This window comes from Balaenoptera borealis (genome assembly GCF_965194805.1).
Source record: "Balaenoptera borealis genome assembly, chromosome: 4".
In the NCBI taxonomy this organism is placed as follows: domain Eukaryota; kingdom Metazoa; phylum Chordata; class Mammalia; order Artiodactyla; family Balaenopteridae; genus Balaenoptera; species Balaenoptera borealis.
In genome coordinates, this window is record NC_138861.1 from 144,063,562 (window position 1) to 144,076,457 (window position 12,896).

The 12,896-nt window shown below is 36.2% G+C and overlaps 1 long non-coding RNA gene across 1 annotated transcript in view; it reads left to right on the forward strand.

Moving 5' to 3' along the window:
* The window catches only part of LOC309628153, a 28,672-nt gene extending 19,841 nt beyond the window's left edge, over positions 1-8,831 (forward strand). Inside the window, exon 3 of the long non-coding RNA XR_014244205.1 lies at positions 439-8,831. This is a non-coding gene — a long non-coding RNA (uncharacterized lncRNA). The remainder of the gene's footprint in view (positions 1-438) is intronic.
* Positions 8,832-12,896: the final 4,065 nt, after the last annotated feature.

Consider the following 12,896-nt stretch of genomic DNA (forward strand, 5'->3'; position numbering starts at 1 on the left):
TAAAAAAAAATTAATTACATGGGACTGAGTGAACTGATGAGGATGAGTATAATTTTTGTGACTTTCTGTCTGAATTTAAAAAAAAAAAAAATCCCACAAGGACTCAGAGGCAAAGAATATACAAATCAATTTTCACTGCAAAGTAAAGGAGCTGTTACAGTGGAGGATTACTGGACTGAATGTCAATATTATGACATAGTATGAGTGTGTTTCATGTTTGGTAATTGCAATCATTGTTGCTTCTGTTGTGGTCATCCATGTACAATGCTTGATGTCAGTCTATTTATCTCTTGTAAAAATAAAATACATTGTGTGTGTGTGAAAAAAAAAAAACTCAGCAAGTGCAAAAAAAAAAAAATAAATAAAATAAATAAATTACTTCTAAAAACCCGTGGGGGGGAAAAAAAAAAAAACTTGAAATTCTCCATTGATCAATAGTATTTTTCTTTTTTTTTAATGTTTTAACATTAATTTCACTGTAAAAAAAAAAAACCCAGCACATTAAAAATTAAACAAATACCTCGTCTTGGGTTTCTGGTAGGAGATGTCAAAGATTTTTGTTGATGTATGTACTACATTTTCTTGTTTTTATCATTTAAAAGATTTATGGTTATTTGTCTATTTAGCTAGCAGATGGGAAGTGATTTTGTGATGTTCTATATTCATCACAGAGTCACTGCTCATTCCTGTTTTCCTTCTATTTCAGAGAAAACCAAAAGAAAAATAACACTCATTATAATGGCACTAGTTTCATTACTGTGCTGTTGTCAGAACCCTTTGCACTAATTCTAGATATGCGTCTGAACACTGGGTAGCCACTAAACTAAAACGCACAGCCTGTTGTACTGTATCCAGTAGTCTCTTTGCTTGAGTCTATGCTCTCACTCCAACAAACTGGCTACACAGCTCCTACACTTGCTGACACCTTCTTCCCTCTCAGAATTCAATTCTCTGCCTTTTCTGCTAATCTCTTATTGCTCCTGTTGCTAACCCCTTTTCTTGTCTTTCAGTTTTAGGTAAGACTTTATTTTCCCATTATGGTAAAACTAAGACCAAAGAGCCAATGCTCTGTAATGGGCCCAAGGAGTATTACCTCTTTCAAAAGGAAGGTAATGAATTCTCTCCTCTTTTCCAACTGTGCCATGAAAAAGGAGATGCCTGATCTGGTGTGAGAGGTTCACAGACTTTCCATGTTCTTCTCCAAAGGCAGAGAGAGTAAGACAGAGCTAATCATTAGCACTTGAATCACTAAATATTCAATTCCCCCAGCTCAGCTAGGAATAACATGAGATCGCTCCCCAGCTCAAGAAGAGACAAGAGAGCCCGACCCTCTCCATCCCAGGTGATTGTTGGCTTAGTCCCAGGATCTAATTCTCCCACAGCTTTTTTCTCCACAGTGCAAAGCATAATCTCTCCCACCTGTGATTGAGAAAGGTCCCATCCCTTTCCAAAAAGCATCTCTTTGTTACTTAGCAAATTCATGTCATCTATTCAGAGGAAGAAGAACCCCTCACAGGGCACGTAAGGAAAGCCTCCAGAGGAGAGGCCTGTGTTAGAGTTTGCCATTGTTCTTTTTTACCTGATCCATCATTCTTCTTAAGGGCCCTGTATTTCAAATAAGTTGAGACCACATTACCTTAGGTCCTGGAGGTAACTTTTATATAAATCCCAGAACAAGTATCATTTAATGGTATTATTTTTGTTCCATGTGTTAGAAAAGATTTCTGTTTGCATTGTTGATAAATATGTTGTGAAATCTCAACGGATTCTGTTTAGCTATTCTTAAAATAATGTACTCAATAGCTATAATTTGGATTCATCCATATGAGGAGCTGTGTTTGGGGTATGTGGTCTTACAATGGAATAAATTGAAATACTCTTGTTTTTCATTGGCTGATCACCCACTTCCATGTAAAGATAACACTTGTGGAAATATATTAGACCTTCTGCTAGTAACTTTACACATATTATATGATTTGTTCCTTACCAAACCTTTATGAAGCAAGTACTATTATTAACGCCCATTTTAATGTTCAAGAGAATGAGGTAGAATTCTTATTAAGTAACTTGCTCAAAGGCAAGCAGATAGTAAAAGGTTGTACCTGGATTTGAAAGCAGAAATTCTGGCTCCAGAGCTCATGGTCTTAACCATGCCGCAGTTCAACTTGAGAAGATGTCCATTTTAAATGAGGCTTTTCCTCCTTTCTGTCACATACCCAAATAGGTTCTTATGAGTCACAGATTTAGTGGAGTCAATCAACTCTTGCTGCCCACCTCTTGTCCTCTTACTAGCCCACGATGTTTGAAATAGATGGATCACACCAAAGGATGTCCTGCCAAAATGTGAAGGTATAGAATTTTCAATTACTAGATGGCTAAAAAAACCCAAAAAAAAACACACACCAAAAAAAACTGACAAAGAGCCACTGCAGGATGGAAACAAGATTTTGACTTATTAAATTTTTCAAATTCCTCATCAGAAGCATGTATATCAATAAGATTTAATATATACCTTCTGAATTTTTATCCTTCATTCCTGAAAGAGAACTCATTGATCTTTCATTTACTTGTCATCACATACTACAAAAATTATACATAAGAACTGTGAGCTTGCAAAATATCTAGGTTTTAAAATGTATTTCCTTCCTCCATATTGCAGCTTCTAAAAAGCAATATCGTATTTCCAAGGGTGAGTTACATCAAAAAACAGTTATTTATAGAGGCCATCCCTCATGCCATTCTTATAGATTACAGTTTCCAGAGAAAGCAAAAAAACTCTTATCTATTGTGGTTTAGGAAATTACTTTCTGTATATTCCTGGATCTTTTTTTTTTTTAATTGAAGTATAGTTAATTTACAATGTTGTGTTAGTTCCAAGTGTACAGTGAAGTGATTCAGTTATACATACATACACATATATATATATATATATATATATATTCATTTTCAGATTCTTTTTCATTATAGATTATTACAAGATATTGAGTATAGTTCCCTGAGCTATACAGTAGGTCCTTCCCAAATCCTTTTATCTCACCCCCTTGAGTATACTTATAATTTTGTTGTTGTTTTATATACCACCTCTTCCATAATTAATAGAATACGTACCTCTTAATTATCTTAACCCTGGAGTTCTTAACCTCAGCACTAGTGACATATCGAGCAGGATAGTTCTTTGTTGCAGGGAGCTGTCCTGAGTATTGTAGGATGTTTAGCAGTATCCCTGGCCTCTACTCACTAGATGCCAATGGCAACCCTTCCCCTCCTCACCCTCACCGTGACAACTAAATATGTCTTTACATATTGCCAAGTGTCCCCTAGGAGACCCCTCTGAGCCCCGATCCCGGGTTGTGAACTTCTGTCTTAAAGCATGGAAAAACTTTCTAAGTTTCCTAAATGGATACGGGGTCATCTATATAGTTCTCAGCTTTAAAGGAGAATTTAACATGTCAAGATACACAGGCAATGAGAGGTTATCTGTTGTAGTCTTTGGATTCAGATTCTGCCTCTAGGACTCAGTAATTACGCGAACTCTCTCACCACAGCCCCTTCATCTGTAGAGGTGACATAATGACCTTGTGCTTCTTGTTTTCTTTTGGTTCTCCAGATTGTCTCTGTCCTTGTCTAACCTGCCCAGGAGGCTGGTCTCCCAGGACTGATCCCATTCTGATATTCTATGATCTTAAAAAACAGTTTGCCTAAGATGATAAAGCTTGTGTATGGAAGATGTGGATTTCATAAAATCCACTGGTCTAAAATCAAACCGGTGCTCACAACACCAATGCAATACTAGCTTCCTATTTTAACAATTCTATTATTTAGGAGAGTTTTATATCCTTTATTTAATGTTTACTGCACCTCCAGAACTGTACCGAGTCCTGCCTATGCTTTCTATTATTTAATTTTCAAAAATGCATACAAAGATTATCATCCTTCTCTAACAGATGAAAAAACTGAAGCCACCAGGCTTTTTTGTAGGGTATCCTACTCCTTGACCATTGTTCCCTCAATCTCTGCTTGATTTGTTTCCTCCCAACAGTGGGATCTCATCACAGATATTACCTCATCAGAGAGGCCTTTTGTGGTTACCATGTTATCTAAAGCCAGTTTCCTCTACTCCTTCTTTATTTCCTGTATAGCACTTATCTATGATGTCTAACTATTTTATCTATGTATTTGTTTACTTGGCATTTGCCTGCCTCTCTGCTAGGATTTAAAAGAAGATCTGTCTTTGTCAGTTTTGCCTCTCCAACGCTTAGCCTGCCAAGAGAAACAAATGTATGCCTGAGTGTTGAATGAATGAATAAAGAGTCACAAATCTAAGAAATGGTAGAGTTAGGAATTGAAATCAGCCATTTCTGAACTCAGAGCAAAACTTAAACCACTATGGCTATTTCTTTTTGTAAGCCAGAAGAATTTCTAATCCTGAGAATACAAGGGCAGTCGAGGGATACAATCTTCTCCTTCCTCTTAGCATGTAAGTTTCATCCCTGATCTTTCTCTTGTTATGGACCACCCCCTCTCCCAGCACCCCCCAACCACTGGTCAGTTTTATTTTCCAAAATACATAGTTAAGCCCATCACTTATTATTATATCCATTGATACCTTAGTCCATGTACTGTTTTTATTTCCCATGCTGCAACACAGTGTTCTCATTGGTCTTCTTGCTTCACCCTTTCTCTCTTGATATATTCTCCACAGAACAGTTAGTAGTAATTAAAAAATACATATCATAACACTGTATTATTCAAAATGTTCCAACTATTTTCCTTTAAAATGAGAATAAATACACACTCATTAGGTTGGCCAACAGGACCCTAGCACTTGACATCACCCCGGACTGCTCTCCCCCTCACTCACTGCTTCTCTATGTACTGGCCTTCTTTAAGTGTTTTGAACAAGACAGCTCATTACATTTTTGTGTCATCCCTGCTCATGGTGTGTTAAGCTGCCTCATCATTCAAGATTCTGTTTAAAGAAGCTTTCCCTAACTATCCTTCCCTTAATAGCCCATTAGCTGTTGTTTTTTTTTTCTTTGTAGCATTTATTACTACTTGAAATTATTTATGTATGTGTTTAATGTGTACCACTCCACACTAGAGGTTTAAGAATCTTTATCTAGGGCATAACCATACTTATATTTCCTAGAACAATGCCTGGCACAAAATAGACACTCAATAAAAAGTCAGCGAGTAAAAGAATACCTACCAAATGATACTCATTCTGGACTTTCAGAGGATTTTCAGAATAATGGCTCAGTATCATGTTCCCTTTTCTTCTTACACAACAAGGTTTCTAAGAAAAATTCAAACTAAATCTAATATGCTTGAAATAAGGCAGGAGTTTTTCAACTGCAGGTTTTGTATATTCAATTCCAAGTACTTTAGACTAAAATGTAATTTCTTAGTTCTTGTATCTGAGAAAGCCAAGGGATGATGCTTAAGCTAGAATCTGAGGTTTAAACACTATTGGCTACCTTTTCTCTCCCCCCGCCACCCCGCCTCTCTCTCTCTCTCTCTCTCTCAGTCTCTCTTTATGTTCTCTGTTGGCTTCATTTTCAGACAGTATCTCTATAATTGGTATCAATATGATCACTAGCCAATCCAAGCTCATAGTTACTGATCTCAGGGTAAATAAAGGAGCTCTCTCTCTCTCTCACAGGGTACATATAAGTCTTCTCAAATTATTTTTTTGCCCCACCTCAGGATATAAACCCACCTCAGTAGTAGGTGAAGTAGGTATATCCTTGTGTTCTAATCCTAGAACCACATGGAGTGGAAGAAGAGGCATGACTCCCCAAAATTAAAGCTCAGAAAAGAAGAAAGAGCACTTAATGGCCATGATGTGACATAGTGTCCTTTCAGTGACTTACTGAGGGAAATGTGCCAGCCATTCTAAGACATCCAGAATAAGCAGATCTGGGTTTACACATCCTAGAAAGGTAGATCCAAGTCAATCTGGCCTACCTTTTAAGCCTGGATGGTGACAAAACTGGTTCAGCCTCTAGGAAATCTGTTCAACTTGGGTTGAACTTAGCCATGAGACAAGGAAGTATATCAACTAGTTATGCTCCGTTACTTACTCAGTGATACTAAACGAGACATGAAAGAACAATGCATTCGGTTCTTCATCAAACCATTGCAGCCATTGCTATTTTTAATTTATATAGACTGTGGTGTTTATGTGTATATTGCCTCTGATGTTTGCGTAGAATAAACAAACATCCCTAATACTAAAGGTACATTTCTTCATTTTAAATATATCAGTCGCCTGTGTACGTATTCTGGATTGTAGAAGACGTCAATTCTTAGTTTGCCAACATTAGCTGAAACAATTTTTTTAAAGAATTCTGATAATTTTGCAGTGAGAACAACTGGAATTATCATAATTCATACCAATGGAAGTTTCCATATAAACCAAAGGATTATAGTTAAACCATAATTTTCAAAAATACTTAGCTAAAAAAATCTATTCTTCTAAACTGCTTATCTGAATTAGTCCTCAAGCATTAATAGTGCAGGAGCAACAAATTAAAAACAATAATTTCCTGAAAGAAAGAATTTTGGGGAGACCTTTGGAAAATTTGAAAAACTTAATTTCATGGAAAGAAAAATCTTGCTAAGCAACCAAAGTAATAGAATAGAATGAGATAATTTGTGATCACTGATCAAGTTTACATAAACCTTGATTCTTTACAACAGCAAGAGGAAAAAAGCTTACCTTGGCTAGCAGATTTAATTATGAGGAGATGTATTAAAAGTTTTAACAATGACTAACATTATAATTTTAACTAAGAGAGTTTCTCCTGATTTTGTGCTGTCTTACTACTCTTTCTTTCTACTGTATCTTAAAATACGAAATTGAAAAAATATTGTAATAAAAATATGATTTGATCCATAATAAATTAATATAAAAATGTCAGTGAATTCATACTACCAAAAAACTTACTGTTCTACATATTCTCTAAAGTTTTTTCTAAGTTTTCAAAAGTCAGATCAATGAGAGTAAGTAGGATCTTCTCTCATAATCTCTCTCTAGTTAGGAGATGTGAAATAAACAAGCCAAAAAACCTCTAATAAAGAAGATTATTTACTCTTAGCCGTTTGCAAATGTCTCTGAATCTCCCTTACGCTGGTATGTTTAATAATTTAAATAGTTCTAGGTAAGCAGGAAAAATTGAGTACGATATAATGAACAAAAATATATTTGCCAAATCCAGTGGTCCCTTTTTAGTTTTTAACTTAGAATTTTCTACCACCTTAAATTAAACTCTAATAACAATCCTTTCTTTTTGACCCTTCTCATCTCTTCTCTCTCCCTTTCTTCCTCCCTCCTTCCCTCTCTCCCTCCCTCCTACCTCTCTCTCTTTCTTTCTTTGTTTTGTTTTGTTTTTTTTTTCTTTATTAACCCTTCACTCTTTCCTTTGCTGTCTTCCCTTTAGGCTTCTTCCTTCAAAGTACAAATATTCCTCCAGTTTAGGTTCTATCTTTGGCTTTTAAAGATTTATTTACCTGCCTATCATCTAGCTAGCTAGCTAGCTAGCTAGCTATTAATCAGTTATCTGTTTTCTTCCCTGGGAATTCCTTTTGCCATTTAATCAGTTTGCAAGCAGCTTTGAAATTCTCATTTCTAGATCAAACTCCAGATGGGTTTCGGTGCAGTTTACATCACTTATCCCATACGGATAGTCCAAGGTGAACAGAAGTAAGCTGAGCATTCTCCCTAAAATATTTCATCCTCTCAATTCCCTCTCTCCACTAATGATCCCCCCATTCTTATAGTCTCAGGTGTAAAACCTCAGTCATATTTAATTTCTTGCTCTCTCAAACCAACCACAGCGAGTCAGTATTTAAATAATATTGTTATAAATTCCAGAGTATCTTTCCCTTCCTTCCCTTATCGTTTCTTTCGAACACTACCCTAGTTATCATGGGCCCCTGATAGGCTATAGGCTCACTCCTAGTTTTATGCCTTGGGGCACCTTGTATAGTGCCCTGTACAAATTAGGCATGACATATAGTTGTTGAGTAAATGGCACACAGAGGCTGTATAGTTTGTCATTTGTGGTCTTTGTTTTCCAAAGAAACATCAACTAACATTTGGAGCTTCCCTTCAAATAAATCACAAATAAATAAATGATTAGGTAACAATGTTAATGTTAAATTGAACGTACTATAAAGAATGATTCTTTATAATGTATTTTCTACCACCAAAAAATTAGGCTTTATATTAACGATTGTATAGGTGAGAAAAACCTGATTTTCATATTGATATAACAAAATAGTAGCAACTCACAAAAAGTAATACATTCAATTAAAAAATTGGGCAAGGGAAAGGATACCAACATTTACTGAGTACTCAGTGTCACAGGTACTGTGATAGATACCATATATAGGCAGTTCAATTTAAACTTTACAATAAGCTGGTGGAAAGGTATCATTTTTATGGCATTTTACACATGGGAAAACGTTCATATTTTTATTTCTCCATGACCGCACGTCAAGTAAATGTCTCCCCTGAAACTCAAATCTAACTTTTTACTTTTTAAATCACATTTACAGGGAGACACCTAATAATATGTAACAGGCTGCTGTCTTACCATGCCATGCAGATAAAATTTTAGAGAAAACAAAGTGTTGTATTACACTTGGGAATTTTTAAATAAGAAATAAAAGTTTTGGTTAGGCTAGTGCACTTTCAGATCTCTAAAAGCATCAGTCATATTTTACCTAGCCTCCAGGCATTTATACAAACTGTTTTCTCTGCCTAGTAAAATAAAAGCATACTATAAAAATAAGTGGATGACATTGGAATCATTCACACATTCATTAATTTTAACAATCAAAAATTGATTGCACACTGTGTATGGTGGTTCCGTCATTCCTGGAAATTACAATCCAATGGAAGAGAAATGTCTTCATCAGATGGATATTCCACTTATTAGCTGTGTGACCATAAGTAATCTGTTTATATCTCTGAGCCTTAGTTTTCTTACCTATAATCAGGTTTTAAGTGTTCTTACTGTGTGAGACTATTGAGAATAATAAATGCGGAAGCATTGTACTTAGCACAGTTACACAACAGTTATGTTAGATTTGAGTTTCAGTCATGTTTTTGGTTCTTTCTTGTGTTATCTTTTCACTTTCCTAGTTCTTACTCATTGCTTAGCAATCTGATTATCCATCATTTTCTCCCAGAAAGCTTCCCAGAAATCCCAGCGCAAAATGCATTTTCATATATATTCTCATATCTATCTATACATATCATTATCACATTAAAGTCACATTATTTTGTAATAACCTACATATACTTTTCATCTCAAATTAGACCACCGTAAGGTTCCTCAAGGTAGGGTAAGCTCTGTGTTGTTGACTGGTGTATTCCTGGCACCTACCACATTCCTAAACACAGTGGACTTCTCATAAGTGTTTCAGAATGAATGTGCTTGAGTTCAGAGGAGTAACAGAGAGTTAGGAGTGGTGAATTTCATGACAGTTGTTGCATTATTTCAATATGCATCGGGTCTACAATGAATATTACAGGGGGTCCATTATCAACCGAACAGCCATCTGAATGCTGTAACTCTCTGTGCTCCCTTTCAATTTAACAGTGCTCCACAGTGCGAGTGGATAAACAGCCCGCATGCACTGTGTTTCTGGGATTTGATAGAAAAGGTCCATATATTAGAGGGAATATTGGACTCAGGAAAATTCCCAGACAACACATACAAACTTATTACCTAGTTTGATCTTGCTTAGGAAAATACAGTGTCTGTAAATAAAATCTGAAAATATAGCACTTATTGTCTCATTAAATACATATAAGGATTGAATAACCCTGATACATGGACAGAACTTGTGGACTCAGGTAACATTACATACAATTTTGTCATGAGTCACATTATTTCCTTATGCTGGCTATAAAGATTAAAAACTTGGAACTTCCCTGGTGGTCCAGTGGGTCAGACTCCACACTCCCAATGCAGGGTGCCCAGGTTCAATCCCTGGTCAGGGAACTAGATCCCACATGCCTCAATTAAGAGTTTGCATGCCGCAAGTAGAGATCCCGCACGTGGCAACAAAGATCCTGCCTGCTGCAACTAAGACCCGACGCAGCCAAATAAATAAATAAATAAAAATTTTTTAAATGATTAAAAACTTAAAATAAAGCTACTGAATTTATTTTCATTTCCTTTAAGTAAGGGAATAAGTTCACCTCAGAAATGACTTTCAAAGCATCTTTATTCCAGCAGTGGCTCTTTATGATACATGGGGAGAACTTCATCCTTCATTGATGGATGTGGGCTGCTCTGCTGATGTGACAGATTTACTTTTTTTGTAAGGTTTTTCTTTAAGAAATGTAGTTGCTGATCCCCTTTTAACAATTAGGCACAGAAGGTAAGAGGGGAAACTATCACTTATAACCCTCTTCCCAATATAGCAATCTAGAAAGGGTGTTCCTAATTCAGAGGAAATATAAACAAAACAACACAAGGAAAAGTGAAAAGAACATCAGCAACAAAAACAAAAGAAAGAGGTTGGAAAAGGTTTCAAAACATGTAAAGCTTTAATACAGTGTTTTTGACATATCTCAGTGGAGTGTGCACCAGAGGAGAAAAAAAGCATGTCATTGCTCTGAAACTGTCTTTTCTAATTCAGTGCATCCATGTATTGTTATAAATCTGTTTCCCAATCTTGCTTTTTCACTGAAAGATGCAGACACAAGGGAACAAGCTTCACTGCTATCTATCAGCTCAGATAAGGAAAAGTTCCTTTCAGCCTGACACTGACAGCTTAATGAAATGGAGGCTGAGATGCATGCAAATGAGAGAAAGGCTGGTAAAGTAATGACCATACCTGGTACTTAAAATGGACAAAAGGTAGGATGACTTGTAGCTGTGTTTTTATTCCCTTAGGCAAGGGCAGTGAGACTAAGGTAAAAAGACTGCTTTCTATGCATGGTTTATGGAAACTACTTTCGCAACTTTATATACACAACTTAAATACGACCGACCTAGTTAAGTAATTGAAGCTATAACGTTTTTTTAACAGAAAAAAAGCTATTTTTTTTTTCATTTTGGTAGATGAAGATGATGCTAGAATCTCAGGTCCTGTCATGTAAACTTGCATTTTATATTGTAATTCCATACCCTTTCTTGCGGTTGAATTTTTCAAATATAAGGAGAGATTTACATAAAATGACCTGAAAATTGACCCAGTTCTTTACTCAAAACATAGCAAATATTTATTAGCATTCATTTCCCCATTAGTTTTTATTTTCACATGCCTACACCCTTCCTTGGCTGGAAAATAGGGGGAAAACACTGGGAAGAATTTCTTATCACACACTCCAGATTATTAACCGTAAGCCAGAAGTGCTCAAAATATCATGAGAAAATCAGAATTGTGAGAGAATTACAGCATTAACTTTGGTCAAAGATGTGATGGATGTGGTGAAAATGCTTTGAATAAGAATATAAAATTTCGTCCATACCCACCCATATTGAGCTCAATCACTGATCCTTGAAAGAATTACCTGTCGGTGACTTCAGTTGTGATTTGTACCCATTTACATTGAATATTTGAGAAGTGTGTCTCTATATTTGTTTTCAGTTACCAGTATCTTTGAAAACATACAAATCACCTTGTAAAACTATCTTAGACAAAGGTAACATAAAGATATTGCTCTTTCTATGATTTTTAACCAATATTTAAATATCTATAATACTGTTAGGATTACTAGTGTAAGAGAAACCTGATTTTCACCAGTCACCAGCTAGATTTGCATTTAATGTCACTCTATATCCTCAGGGCATTTCAGAGCTTACACCAAGGATATACTTGGAATTAGAATTAGCAGAGGGAGTTCCCTTGTGGCGCAGTGGTTAAGAATCCGCCTGCCAATGCAGGGGACACGGGTTCAATCCCTGGTCCAGGAAGATCCCACATGCCATGGAGCAACTAAGCCCGTGCACCACAACTACTGAGCCTGTGCTCTAGAGCCCGTGAGCCACAACTACTGAAGCCTGTGCACCCTAGAGCCCACACTCCGCAACTACTGAGCCCACATGCCTCAACTACTGAAGCCCACGCACTCTAGGGCCCGTGAGCCACAACTACTGAGCCTGTGTGCTGCAACTAGTGAAGGGTGCCGGCCTAGAGCCCATACTCTGCAACAAGAGAAGCCACCGCAATGAGAAGCCCATGCACCACAACGAAGAGTAGCCCCTGCTCACCACAACTAGAAAAAGCTGCCGTGCAGCAATGAAGACCCAACACAGCCAAAAAAAAAAAAAAAAAAAAAAGAATTAGCATTAGCAGAAAGATTAATGCTAGAGCTTTAAATAGAAAAACCATTCCTGAAATTCTGTTCTTAAATCAGTTTAAAGTAGGTGCTTTGTCTTCATATATGGAAGTTTTGACCTCTATTCTATTCTCCATAATTTTTTTCTTTATTCTCTTAACTAGAGCCACAGGGGAAATAATTGAGATATATTAAATTAATTCACTCTTTTATTTAAACTTAAGAAGCACCCACTACTTCACAGTTCTAGACTATTCATCAAAAGCCAGGATAAGAAACATAATATCGAGTGAGGATTACTTTAAAAATATATAGTCAGTCCATGAAGTCATCCATACATTTAAAGTATATTCTTAGATTGCACCAGATCACCAGAAATCTGTGTACCTAGTAATTGTATTTGTACTTCAGAAAAAAATGCGTTTTTGGGGGGCCATTATCTTATGGCTAAAATAATTATGAAAACAAAAATCCTGAGGAACTAGCTCATTGAGGAATCAACCGTGACAATTTTTTTGAGCTAAAATTGGCTAATTGTTATAAAATTAAAAACAAAACAAAACAATTTTTGGTTACTGAACGCAATAGAAGC